Here is a 10,849-nt window from a genome sequence, read left to right as displayed (position 1 = left end):
ATAATAATAACAGTAAAACAAAAAATCAAATAATAATGATGAATATGACTAAGACCTAATAAAGTAAATGCTGGCAGTATTTTTACATCAGGTGCTATACATACAGATTATGGTGAAAGCAATAATAATAACAGTAAAAAAAAATCAAATAATAATGACAAACATGAGAAAGAGTGGCAATAATAATGAAGGTTTGTGCAGATGTACATTAATATATTGGTGTGTAAAGTAGATGTTTACTAGTATAGCGAGTTTTGGGTAAGGGAGGTTTAAGGAGGGAGAGAGAGGGAAGTAATGAGGTGAAGTGCACTCATGTACAGAGGAAGGCATTACTGTTGCTTAAGTAGATACGTCATTAACTGTTTTTTGAAGCCGGTCATGTTTTTAAGTTCTCTAACATAACGAGGGAGGTTATTCCAGAGTCGGGTTCCCGCTACTGTAAAGGACTTGGAGAAGGTGACTGAGCGATGCAGTGGAACGGAGAGGATTTTATTATGATGGGAACGTGTGTTTCTGTCATGTTGTTCCGACATGAGTGTTAGGGAAGAGGAGAGATATGAGGGACAGTGTACATTTATAAGGCAGTAGATGAGACAGAGTGTATGGAAATCTCTGCGTTTGTCTGCACGCAGCCAGGACAATTTTGCATATGCTGGTGAAATGTGATCAAAAAGTCGAACATCACAGATATATCGGACGCAGGCATTCGTGACCAGTTCTAGACGTCGGGAATTTTCCTGAGAGAGACCTTGTAGGATAATATCGCTGTAGTCAATGATTGGGAGTATAAGCGTTTGTACTAATTTCTTTTTCAGATCGAAAGGGAAGAGTTTTTTATATTTTTGTAGGACATGAAGGGATGCTGATGCTTTTTTGCACACTGCAGTTACGTGCTCTGTCCAATTTAGATTTTCATCAATTATTACTCCCAAACTCTTTGCTGATGGCGAGAAGTTAATATTTGTTCCATTTAGGATAAGAGGTGGTACGGATTCCCGATGTTTTGGGCTAATGAGCTTAGAGTGACCAACAAGTACCGCTTGGGTTTTAGATGGGTTTAGTTTTAGACCTATGTCCTGTGCCCAGTTTGACAGCGCATCGAGGTCAGTATTGAAATTTTCAATAGCTTTCTTGAGATTGCTTGGTTTCGCACTTAGATACAACTGAAGGTCATCAGCATACATATGGTATTTGCAATAGGTCAGGACCGATGACACATCATTGACATAAAGAGAGAAGAGTATAGGACCTAATACTGAGCCTTGGGGAACGCCTGACACTACCTGCCGCCATTGTGATTTTATATCCCCAGACAGGACGCGTTGCTGACGAGACATCATGTATGAGCGAAACCATTGCATTGCGCTTTGTGAGAAATTTAGACCGCTAAGTTTGGCTAGTAAGATGTTGAAGTCGACAGTATCAAATGCTTTGCTGAAATCTAAGAAGCAAATAATAGTCGCTTCTTGTCTGTCCATGGCAAGTTTCAGGTCATCTGTCACCTTTATCAGAGCGGATGTTGTGCTTCGATGTTTACGGAAACCTGATTGGTATTCGTCTAGTAGGCTGTTAGTAGTTAGGTAGTTGGTGAGCTGGTCATGAACTATATATTCTAAGGCCTTTGATAGTGCAGGAAGAAGGCAGATGGGGCGGTAGTCAGAGGCTGCTGTGGCGATGTCCTTTTTAGGCAGTGGCTTAATTTGTCCCAGTTTCCAGGCCTCAGGGAAAACACTTGTGATTAATGAATCGTTGAAAATGTCTGTTATAGAGGGCAGTAGTTGGTCAATAATAAGTTTTACCATCTGGATAGTGATACCATCATGTCCAGTAGATGCTGATCTAATCCGCATTATGGCTTTCTTGACAGTACTGCAAGTGACGTGCTGTAGATAGAATTTTTCTTTGCTACAGTCGTTCATCCCAATGAAGTAATCAATGATTCTCTGTTTTTTTTGCGGATCAATTTTGGTTGCAGGTAATGTGAAGAATCGGTTTAGTTCTTCAGCTGGGACCATGGGATTTTCTGCAACTTTTATTTTGCCTAAACCGAGACTATGGAGATTTTTCCACAGGATAGCTGGTCTACATCTATTGTCAGCTAATGTACGGGCATGTCTGAGCTTAGCGTTTCTCACCGCTTGACTGACTTTGTTTCGTTTCTGCTTGTATACAGCGTGATTTTCAGGTGTAGGGTGTATCTTGTATGCTCGATGTGCAGCATCTCTGAGATTCATGAGCTGTTTTAGTTCATCAGTCAGCCAAGGTGCAGGTTGCCTTTTTACTTTTCTGGTCTTTATTGGAGCATATTTGTCATATAGCTGAGTAATTTTGTTAGTGAAATCGTGGAGTTTGTCGTTTATGTCCATGAGGGGAGTAGAGGTCATCCCCCAAACTATTTTTTGTGCCTCAGTTTCGAGTTCAGGCAAATTTATGCGTTTGAGGTCTCGGTATGTAGACAGTTTTTGTTTCTTTCTAGGGCATTCTAGTGAATACGTCATGGAAATGATGTCATGGGCAGACATGCCAGGCGCAGATATTTGAGAGGTGCGGATTATTCTGTTCGGAGATTTCGTTGCGAATATATCTATGAACGTGTGACTGGTAGTCGTGTGATGAGTAGGTGCCAGCTGAAGTAGCGTCATATTTGAGGAAGAAAGCATCCTCTTAAATTTCCCAGTGGTAGGACTATTGCACAGAAAATTAATGTTAGTGTCACCAGCTATAATTACATGTTCATATGACGATTCGAGACTAGAGAGGGCAGTTTCGAAGCAGGCGAACCCACCTACTTTAGGAGGTTTGTAAAGGACACATATTAAGCACTTTCTGTTAAGTGATTTGATCTCTATGAACATATATTCCACTTGTTTATCTACATTGTTGTCGGATGTGTGTAGTACTGTAGATGACAAATCAGAGCGTATGTACGCCCCTACTCCGCCCCCTCGTCTGTTGCATCTGTCGTGCCTGAGAAAGATATAGCCATCTAGGTTTACGGAAGTTGTAGGAATACTTGGTTTGAGCCAAGTTTCTGACAAAAGTATTACGTGTATATCAGCAGCTTGAAATATATATTTGAACTCGTCGAAGTGAGCTGGCAGAGACTGGACATTTGCATGTGCAATATGCAGCTTGGTGCGTTCGGGTGTTGATTGCCCGAGGAGGCTGCCGACCGATGTTTGCGGGTCGTGGTTGGCGGTGACAAGAGGGTCTGGCATGAGGAATGCGGAAAGCGTGTGAAGGAGAGGCGGGTGAGGGAGTGTCCTCCCAGTTCTGTGCAGTGAAAGCGGCCGGGAGGGGGTAGGTCCCCGGGGAGACAACGGGATCTGCGGCCAAGGTCAGCGAGGTCTGCAACGGTTATGGAAGTAGCAGTGGGCTGGCAGGGGAAGGAATTTCGCTAAATACAACGGGAGTAATCTGCACGTTATGACATAGTGTGATATTAATTGCACTTATGAGGATAACAACTAAAGTATGATGGTGGGTTGCTAATTAAGGATGGAAGTGAGACTACCTAATGCAATAATTAACAAAATTACATGAGAAAAACAATTAAAAATAAAAATAGTTATGTGGAGAAACGAAGAGTTGATAATACAAATAATAACAAATATTACACGAGAAAAAATAATTAGAGATAAAAAAAATAGTTATTTAGAGAAACGAACAATTTGATGATACATTAGTTACGATATGGTTGACAGTGTAAACAATATAAACATACAGGTTAGTGGCAGCAAGATTAGACATGATTTAGCTTCTAAAGCACAGGCACATTCCTAACAGAAATATACTTTTTCCCCAATCTTTTTCATTCGTAATGCATGTATAAAGAATACCTTAAATTGGAGAGTGGTTGCCTGTGCCGTATTTCTCTAAACTTTATTATTAAATGCATACGTCTTGTGAGAATCCTATACCCTTCCATGTCTGTATATTAGTTCTACACTAAAAAAAAGGGAAGAAATTATCCAAATGTGACGGAAGTCGTCCGCAGCTCGTGGTCGTGCGGTAGCGTTCTCGCTTCCCACGCCTGGGTTCCCGGATTCGATTCCCGGCGGGGTCAGGGATTTTCTCTGCCTCGTGATGAGTGGGTGTTGTGTGCTGTCCTTAGGTTAGTTAGGTTTAAGTAGATCCAAGTTCTAGGGGACTGATGACCATAGATGTTAAGTCCCATAGTGCTCAGAGCCATTTGAACCATTTTTTTTACGGAAGTCAGTAGGTAAGATGTACACGTACAGACAAACAAATGATTAAAAGTTCCGAAAAACTGGATGCTTTATTAAAGAGAAAGTCCTTCACAAATTGAGAAAACCTGTCCCTTATGGAGGCAGTTATTTGGCCTGGCATTAATTGGCAGAGTCGTTGGATGTCCACCTGAGGAATATTGTGCCAAATTCTGTCCAATTGGCGCGTTAGATGGTCAGAATCCAGAGCTGGTTCGAAAACCCTGCCCGTAATGACGTTGTCAATTGGGGAGATATCCGGTGCCTGTTCTGGCCAAGGTAGGGCTTCGTAAGCATGAAGGTAAGAACTCCCGCCTTGTGCGGGTGGGCATTATCTTGGGGAAATGTAAGGTCAGGATGTAACGACGAAGTACCGCTGTGCTGTAAGTGTGCTGCGAATGACAACCAAAGGGGTCCGGCTGTGAAATGAAATGGCACCCCAGACCATCACCCTTCGTTGTAGAGGCGTTGGCCTATGGTGGGCGACAATCAGACAGTGTATCGTATCACTGTCCGGGGCGTCTCCATATATATATATATATATATATGCTTTTATTTATGAATTTGGTCAGCTATGGACCGCATTCAACTTAAGACTTATGGTGTTTCTTTTTCTTCCGTTCTTCCCAGTACTTCATTTTCTCTCCAACTGCTCGTGTCTGCTCTTCTGTCCGCACTCTCTTGGGTCGAGGTTATGCCTCATCTTCTTCATAGTTTGCGTTTTCTATCAGTAGCTTGAAGTGATTCCTGTCACGTATTATTTCTTCTGTAGCACCTATTTTGTTGGCGGCTTTCTTTACTGCTTCTATCCATCCTACCGTGTTTTTCACCTTACTAAGGTAATTAAAAATTTTCTTTGTAATACGTGTTTCTTCCATTCTTTTTAAATGTCCATAAAATATTAGCCATCTCTTCCTCATTGTATCTATGATCTTTTCTGTATTTTTGTATAAGTCTTCATTTCTCCTTTCAATCCACCTATTTTCCATGTTTTTCTCAGGACCTGAAATCTTTCTTTGTATTTCTCTCTCTCTCTCTCTCTCTCTCTCTCTCTCTCTCTCTCTCTCTCTGTGTAAAGACTATCTCTTTCCGTTTCACTAAAACAATGACACATCAAATTCATAAAATTTGTTTGGCCGTAAGACATTCCATCGAGCGAGGTTGCGCAGTGGTTAGCACACTGGACTCGCATTCGGGAGGACGACGGTTCAATCCCGCGTCCGGCCATCCTGATTTAGGTTTTCCGTGATTTCCCTAAATCGCTCCAGGCAAATGCCGGGATGGTTCCTTTGAAAGGGCACGGCCGACTTCCTTCCCCGTCCTTACCTAATCCGATGAGACCGATGACCTCGCTGTTTGGTCTCTTCCCCCAAACAATCCAATTCATAAGACATTATTTAACAGCTATGCTGTTTATGATCGAAATACATCATTTTAAACTGTTTCCTCCTTAAATGCAATTTAATATCTGATATGACAATATAAGAATTATTACTCTTTTAAATTTCTATGTTCACTTTATTGTGTAACAGCTTTCTGACTTGAAACTATTAATAAGTAAGCTTCATAGACTATTGCAGAACGTGAAGTTCGCGTAGCCGTGTTAATCAGTGATTACGCTTGAATGACAGCCAATATCAAATTTTAACACAAGCAGTTAAATAATCTAGTTCTCTGTATTGTTCTAATTTTGTCATTTTAAAATAACTTAAGACTTTCAGCAATTTACTTTCCGCAACTCTAATTCAGGCACTTCTTCACCAATCTATTATTACTGTATGTCGCTAGGCGCATAATATTAACAAAATTAACTTGTATGTTAATAATTTCAAATTTGACTTCGATAATTACCTCGTTACCACATGATTAAAGAAGAAAATCTATCCTTCCAACAAAGCATCAATCACTGGCTTTTAAACTTTATCTCGAAGCAACTAGAACTCCAAAACTTCATTATAGTTCGCTGGTATAATTACTACGCTAATCAATAGACGCGGTTGATGAAGATTCAGTTAATGCTCGTTTTTATTTACTAAACGTTGACAACTTACAGTGGTGACACACGCTTGAGATCTCCCTGTGAACTGACACATTTTCACATATCCATTTCAAATATCAGTTTTGTCAACATTCTACAGAGGTAACGCGGACAATGCTGACCGTATGTTCTCACCGCTACGGAGCGTCTGCACTCTTAGTGATTAATGACCTGCACCGTCAGTTTCCTGCGCCGATGGAATACCGGTGAACCACATGCCACGATCTCGTCCGTACTACATGAAACAAACAGAAACGCAACAACATTTCACTATACATGTCATATAAACATGTTACGTAAGTGAATCATGTACTATTATGGGCTGCCTGATGCTCATTACATCTGGATCATCACAAAGATTACACTCGAACGCATAACCAGGGCACTCCAAAGTATGTCTGCCGTTACCACACTAGTCGTCCTCATTTCTCATACCCCATCTTGCTAGGTTACTCTTCACCGTCGACAGAACTGCCCGTAACCGGTGAGCGTTCTCCGAGTCTGTCACGGAAGTTTAAAACCAGTAACCACATCGATTCTACTGAGCTGCGATCTAAGAATCCGTAATTTTATTCCGTCTGGTACACCGAATGTGTCCCCTGCTCCATACACCGCATGCCTTTCGTGAAAAATCTGCTTGAATTTCTGATTGTATTCATTAACTAGCCATTACGCCGTAGGACCAGAAGTGGCCACTGTTGTATACGCTTTGTCGAAAGGTGTGACTTTCATGGGATAAGCGATTGTGTGACTTGGTTAGTTTTGCTCCAGACTGGGAAGGTATGTTCAGAAGCAGAGAAACGCAACTGACAGAGGAAACAGACAAGTTAAAAGAAGAATAGATTTCTTCGTCAAGGGATTGTTTAGCAATCGCGAAATCGCCATGGAGATGCTCATCAAAGTCCAGTGGCAGACGTTACAAGAGAGGCGCAGTGCATCATGGGGAAATTTACTGTTGGAATACCGAGAATGCTCGTTCCCACAAGACACGAACAACATACACTACTTGCTCGTTCATGTATCTCACGAAAAGACCTTGAAGCTGAAATCAGAGTAATTCGAAATCACCGAGGCTTGTCAACACTCGCTGTGCTGAGAGATGAATTGCGGAGTGCAAATACAGAAGTCGAAGCCATTGGATGTAGTTTTGAGAACAAGACAGTTTCTACTTTATTTACTCCACGTTAACATGTGAGTATATCAGATCTTGGTGAAACTTTCTTGGCGGCGTACTAAAATGGTTCTTGTCGGCTGCAGACAAGTGTAACATATGATGGCGTATTAAGTATTGTTTTATCAACTGTTTTTCCGAAGATACAGTAAGTAGGTGGAAAGGTGTCCAAAGAAGCGTATAAAACATTTGAAATAACATGTGTTATACAGTGATAGGCCAACGGCTTTGCCGCAGTGGTGATACCGGTTCCCGTCAGATCACCGAGGTTAAGCGCTGTCGGACTGGGCTAGCACTCGGATGGGTGACCATCCGGTCTGCCGAGCGCTGTTGGCAAGCGGGGTGCACTCAGCCCTTGTGAGGCAACTGAGGAGCTCCTTGACTGAGAAGTGGCGGCTCCGGTCTCATAAACTGACATACGGCCGGGACAGCGGTGTGATGACCACATGCAACTTCGTATCCACATCCAGTCACGGCTGTGGGCTGAGGATGACACGGCGGCCGGCCGGCGCCATGGGGCCTTCCGAGGCCTGTTCGGACGGAGCTATACAGTGGTATAGTCTGTTGTTACTAATAGCGGATTACATGTTCCAAGACGTAAATGCCGCCGCCCACACTAAAACTGTTAGCTTTGAAGTTAGGTAATTTATTACTCGACAAGACATTCACGCCTGCAGAGAATAAACACCCAATACGACGTCCGACATTAAATCCCAGAAAAATGCTGACTGGAGTATCGTATCAACCGTTGCAAAGAAACTACTACTATTATAAAACTTGACAGATGCTGCAACAAGGTATCACGTTCGGGACTGTTTTCCCCACATTGTATAACAGTGCGATGATATTCGAATCGTTCCTGATATTTTATTTCTATATCTTATCAGTCAGTCAATCAATCAATCAATCAATCACTAGTATACGTTATACTACGTTCTAAATATGAGATCCATCGCAGAAGAAACTTTTTCCGGTTACGAAAAAGTATTCGCTAGCGATTCAGAATGAATATGGTATAGTAAAGGAGTTAATTCCGCAGCGTATCGAACTGCTTTTCCGCCAGGGCCTAGTGCTGTGTTCGCTAGGCACGTATCAAACTGCTATAGTTGTATCCTCACTGTTATAATTTATGGATGCCACTTTTATTGTGCGAATATTTGGAGATCTTTGTCTCGCTTACAATGCACCGATTCCGGAACATTAGTCGGCTTATTATGTGACAAGCAAATATTTTAATGAGTTTCAGTATCCAAAGTCATTCCCCATAAAGTTTTCTGTCTTCCCGCGCGACGTCTCATTCTTCTCCAAGTAAAAGAAACGAGGGAAGATGCTCTCTGAAGATTCCGCGGAAATTTAATTTCTGGTTCATCTTGAGCAAACGTAGTATGCTATCTAATCCTTTCATTGCAGTAACATGACACGTATTTCGTCTGCCGTTGTAAACTCCTGAAGTACATACTGGGCGGGGGATCTGCCGTCCATTATGGACTTCTGAACGTGTCCGCCGCACGTTCAGTTTGCTCCGAGTCCACTTTCTTTGGCATCCTGCGACGACTTGTACAAACAATTTCATTCAGAGGTCGCTGTTTTCTTAGCGGGTTCCCGAATGTAGCAGCTCCCTCTGCGGCCTGCGCTATTTCAGCGGGCCCTGCTTTTCTTGGCAGCAAGTAACTCAAAGACAGCGCGCAACGTCTGGCCGAAGCCAAGTGGAGAAAACTCTCCCGCCTTCTTCTCCTGGCACTTCACTGCATTCCGCGCCGCGTACCGGCTGGCGTTTCTGTGCTTCGTTTGAAGCGTTGCGACTTACATTGGACCAGTCTTGTCTTAGTGAATATCGAGGGTAAACGCCACAAACTTAATAACCAAAAATAAATTACCACTAACATTAAAACCGAATGTAAATACATAAAACTGCAACCAGTCACTTTTTGTATAATTATTTATTATTCCATGAACCGGTTTTCGAACCTGTAAGGTTCATCTTCAGTTAGTTTCTGGAAGTTACATCATTATTTCTAAAAATAGTTTTCAAGATTTAGATATTAATGATAAGTGTTTAACCTAACAATTATTGTGTTATACTAATGCATCAGGTCACCAGGGGTTTTCACTGATATCGATAAAGTTTAACAATGTAGGGAACTCTGTTCACTTTCATTCACAAGCCTTTAGAAATAATTGGTTTCAAATCGAAAAGATACAAAACTTTTTACTTTTATTCCTCATTAACTTTGCGTATTTTCAGTTATCATAAAAGAAGATATTGGAATGTCTGTAATATTGTTATTGTTTGGTCTTCAGTCCGAAGACTGGTTTGATGCAGCTCCCCATGCTACTCTATCCTGGGTAAGCCACTTCACCTCCAAGGAACTATTGCGACCTACAATTTTATAAATCTGCTTATTGTATTTAAGTTTTAGTCTCCCACTATCCGTCTCCCAAACCCCCTCCGAACCCCTACTCCTCCCCCCCCCCCCCCCATCGGTCGCCCACACATACACACTTCCCTCAAATACTAAACTGGTGATCTTTTGATGCCTCAGAATGCTTTCCACTGACCGATTCTTTCTTCTACTTCCGTTCTCCCACAAGTTTACTTTCTCCCAGTTCTATTCAGTACCTTTCCATTAGTTACGAGATCTACCTTTCTAATCTTAGCACTCTCCTGCAGCACCACATGACAAAAGCTTCTATTGTCTTTTTGTCTAAATTCTTTGCCGTCCGTGTTTCACATCCATACATGGCTACTCTCCAAACAAATATCTTCAGAAAAGAATTCCAAATATTCAAGTCTATATTCGATGTTCACAAATTTCTCTTCTTCAGCAAAGTTTTTCTTTGCTATTGCCAGTCTACATTTTATGTGCTCTTTCCGTGCGGCATCACAAGTTATTTTGGTGATCAAATAGCAAAACTCATCTACTACTTTCTCATTTCCTAATCTAATTCCCTCAGCATCAGGTGACTTAATTCAACTACATTCCCTTTCCCTCGTTTTGCTTTTGTTGATGTTCATCTTATATCCTCCTTTCAAGACACTGCCAATTACGTTCTACCGCTCTTTCAAGTCCTTTGCTGTCTCCGACAGAATTACAGTGTCATCGGTACATCACAATATTTTTATTTCTTCTCCATGAACTTTAATGCCTACTCCAAAATTTTCTTTGGTTTCCGTTACTGCTTGCTTAGTTGCTTCTCGAACTGCACTTGTCAAATTACATATTGAGTAAATCTCAGTCCTTCCAATCATGAGCACTTCCTCTATTCTCATTCTGCCGAGCCAGTTATTCTGGAAGCCTTCTGAAGAATCGTTTCTGTACTCGATTAAAGAACTTCATAATTATCGACTTTCTACTGTGCCTTCACTGTTATGAGAGCACAGTCAAGTGCCTTGTATTTTTCAAGGGCCTTCCG

At 41.7% G+C, this 10,849-nt stretch overlaps 1 pseudogene; it reads left to right on the top strand.

Moving 5' to 3' along the window:
- The first annotated feature begins 7,653 nt into the window (after positions 1-7,653).
- LOC124623370 lies at positions 7,654-7,771 on the top strand (annotated as a pseudogene).
- The last annotated feature ends 3,078 nt before the right edge of the window (positions 7,772-10,849 follow it).

This window comes from Schistocerca americana, chromosome 7, assembly GCF_021461395.2.
Source record: "Schistocerca americana isolate TAMUIC-IGC-003095 chromosome 7, iqSchAmer2.1, whole genome shotgun sequence".
NCBI classification, from domain to species: domain Eukaryota; kingdom Metazoa; phylum Arthropoda; class Insecta; order Orthoptera; family Acrididae; genus Schistocerca; species Schistocerca americana.
This window is presented reverse-complemented; position numbering and strand designations above follow the sequence as displayed.